The sequence below is a fragment of the Papio anubis genome, chromosome 19 (assembly GCF_008728515.1).
Source record: "Papio anubis isolate 15944 chromosome 19, Panubis1.0, whole genome shotgun sequence".
Lineage (NCBI taxonomy): Eukaryota > Metazoa > Chordata > Mammalia > Primates > Cercopithecidae > Papio > Papio anubis.
In genome coordinates, this window is record NC_044994.1 from 19,559,584 (window position 1) to 19,563,341 (window position 3,758).

Here is a 3,758-nt window from a genome sequence, read left to right on the forward strand (position 1 = left end):
ATCTCGAACATATTTTGTTAGATTTATACTTAAGTGTTTCATGGCATTGTTGTTAATGTAGATGATATATTTTAATTTGAAATTCCACTTGTTCCTTGCTCATATATAGGAAAGTGGTTGATGTTTGCATATTTACCTGTATTCTGCAACCTTGCTATAATCACTCCATAGTTCCAAGAAGTCTTTCTGTTGTTCTAAGACATTTTTTTGTTGTTGAATCTGTGGGAGTTTCTTTCTTTCTTTTTTGGTTTTTGATTCCTGCTTTTATTATTCAATTTCTTTTTCTCATTTAAAGTAGTCTTTTGCACTTGGAAAGCCTCACCTCCCAAGACCAGAGTCAGTTGGAGTTGGTTATTGCTGGAAGGGGGTGGGTTGGGGAACTGGGATGGGGGCAAGGAGACCCCCGCTTTGCGGGTGTTCCCAGGTGGAGAAGAAGAACTGCACTTCACAGAGCCTGGGATACAGTGGGAAGGGGATGAGGCAGGAGCAGCAATCTGGGGAGAAGGCCCCACCCCAGTTGCCAGCTTCCTTTTCTTCTAATGTTTCCTCACTGGTGGCATTCTCTGCAGCCTTGGAAGCCTTCTTTTTTTCTTTTTCTGGGTTTTTCAGCTTGAAGAACTCTGTAGGAGGGTCTTTAGCTCTGGATCCTGGACCTCTATCTCAGACTTGTAGAGGTCAGGCTCAAAGGGACCACTGCTCATCAGCATGGAGCCATTGGGCATGAGCAGAACTGCAAATTTAAACTGGTCAACAAATTCACCCTTTTTCTGATAGAGAACATTAAATGGTTGCAGCAGTCCATGCTTGGTACACTCTACCACGCCTATCCAAGCCTACTTCTCATCTTCAAATGCTCTTAAAGTAAATGACACAGCATCAAAACACCTTTCCACCTCGCTGAAGAAGGCGTGTGAAGTTTGCATTTGTAGTCCGTATTATTTAAAGGGGTCTCCTCTGTAAATAGTAGCCCTGCATCCTTGGCCTTGCCCTCTCCTATGATGATGAAAACACCAAATTCAGCTTTTTCATGGTCCTTCTTCTGCTGTTCTGCAGGGTTCCGGATAACGGTTTTCTCACCATCAATGACATGCTGCTTCAGTTGGTGTGACAGCATACCTTCTACTGGCGTGCAGTTAAATGAAGGAGCAACTTTGTTCCAGGCTTCTGTCACTTGTTTGTTATGGTTTCCAGGTTTCCCCAGACATAGGGCAGCTTCAACACAAAGGTGAGCTGCCTTAATAACATCTGCTTTCTGCCCTGTTATTTGGATCCCCTGAGCTACATCCACCACAAAAGTATGAGCTACATTAGCGATGAAGGCATCCACGTGGACACCAAGGTCAATTTTTACCAGGTCATCTTCTTTAAGAATACAGTCTTTGTCACTCCGCAAAGGAGAGAAAGTGACACACACAGTTATTTACCAAAATGCTGGTGGGAAAAGCAATACCTTTCCTCATTTCCTTTTCTTTCTTGAAGATTTTCCCTGTTTCTGCCACAATCATGGCATCACCTTCCTCACACAGGCTCAGTATCCACACACCTGAGCTGGATGCTTCCATCAAGGACCAAAGTACCCAGTTGGCGATGTCACCCACCCATCTGATACTTGGTCATGACCAAGTCCTCAGCAATAGTTTGCTCCTGCTGCTTGTCCCTGCCCAACATCTTCCTACCACCAGCACTGCAGTCTCATTTTCCCTGAGCCACCTCCTCTGTCTCCCATCCCAGCTGCAGGCTGTGGTCAGAGCACCTTGGATCCTCGAGGAGGGGACAAGCGAAAGAGCAAGTAAGCAAGAGAGCAGGCAGGCGAGAGCGAGATTTTGGGGGTTCCTATGTATGGGGATATATTTTAATGTCAATGTTTATTTTTTAGAATCTGTTAGGAAATTTTTGTATTTGTTAAACCTAGTGTTCTCCCTATTATGCATAATGTATAATTGAATCAGCATTAGTAACTTGACTTTTTGTTGTTGTTTTTGGGTACTTTGGGTTAAGGAGAAAGCAACAATTTGTTGAAAATATATCTTTAACACCTTTCTAATGATTGCTAGTACCCATTCTTAAAAACATGAAAGCCATTATTGACCACTGATCAGGAAATTGCATCTAAGTATGACTCAACGGTATTATTTGGTTTTCATTGTATTTATTTTTATGGTTACCATACATTTATGGCAAACAGTATTAATTTCTTACTTATGGTACTGATTTAAACTTTATATTTTAAATAATTGTGTTGCAGGACTTTTCCTTACTTCAGCTAAAGATGAGATTCTTGTTTGGCCCATGGCCATGAAAATTTAGGTTCGCAGATGGTTTAAAGGGTGAGTAAAGCAGGCTTTTATGGGGTGAAAAGGGGGAAAAAACAAGGGAGAAACCCTCCGCTACAGTGCTTCCTGCCAGACAGTTGGAATCCTAGGTTTCACACAGGAAGAGGGGCCAAGCTCCACCCAACTGCAAAGGGCATGAACTTCCCGAGGCGCCACCTCAGTGGGGAGGCTGGCTGGAGTTTCTCCAGAGACTGCCTCCCACCTGGCTGTCTCAATTGTTTTTAAGTATAAATAGCAAGTTGATACAAAGAAAAATACATAAAGTAAATCATCATGGAAATTATATGTGATTTGGCAAAGGCCATGAAGGATACTATCACTGAAACTAAACTTTGGAATAAATTAGTCTTTCTTTTTTTTTTTTTTTTTTTTTTTTTTTTGAGACGAGTCTTGTTTCGGTCGCCTTCAGGCTGGAGAGTGCAGTGGCAGGATCTCAGCTCACTGCAGTCTTCCGGCCTGGTTCATGCCATTCTCTCCTGCCTCAGCTCCCGAGTAGTTGACTACAGGCTCACACGCCAAGGCCTCAAGCAGTTTTTTGTATTTTTTTAGTAGAGACGGGTTTCACCATGTTAGCCAGGATGGTCTCGGACCTCCTGACCTCGTGATCCCGGCCTGGCCTCTGCCTCCCCAAAGTGCTGGGATTACAGGCTTGAGCCACCGCGCCCGACGGAATAAATTAGTCTTATCAAATTACAAAGGAAAGATAATTTTTGCTTTTCTTTTTTTTTTTTTTTTTGAGACCGAGTCTCACTCTGTCGCCCAGGCTGGAGTGCAGTGGCGCGATCTCAGCTCACTGCAAACTCTGCCTCCTGTGTTCACGCCATTCTCCTGTCTCAGCCTCCCAAGTAGCTGGGACTACAGGTGCCCACCACCACGCCCGGCTAATTATTTGTATTTTTTTTTTAGTAGAGACGGGGTTTCACTGTGTTGGCCAGGATGGTCTCGATCTTCTGACCTCATGATCCACCCTCCTCGACCTCCCAATGTGCTGGGAACACAGGCGTGAGCCACTGCGCCCGGCCTGGTAAGATAATTTTTAAAGGTGCTTAGCAGTTTAACCATGATCTAGGCCAAATTTTTAAAGTGGGAATTGCTGGTCAGTAAGCTCTAATCACTTTAAGATTGAGGACTATATTATTATTGCATGTGCTGCAAACTTGTGGCTAGCATGATGCCAGAATTCAGTAACTATTTGTGGAATAAATGAGCAGATGAACAGATTCTGCATTCCCATCTTCTTTCTGACATCAAGTCTCAATTTCAAAAATTTCTTCTTTGTCTACCAAGTACCTGGATACCTGACTCTACCCCTTGGCTGTCACAATGCCTCTGAAAATCTCATCTGTACTCTGCAGTTCAAAATTGTATTTCCTCCTCTCATGGCCAAAGCTTCCTTTGTTTTGAGATTGATATTAAAATTATGAG

The 3,758-nt window shown here is 43.3% G+C and overlaps 1 pseudogene; it reads right to left on the minus strand.

The window, feature by feature from the left end:
• Positions 1–377: 377 nt before the first annotated feature.
• On the minus strand, positions 378–1,703 carry LOC116271458 (annotated as a pseudogene).
• Between the last annotated feature and the right edge of the window lie 2,055 nt (positions 1,704–3,758).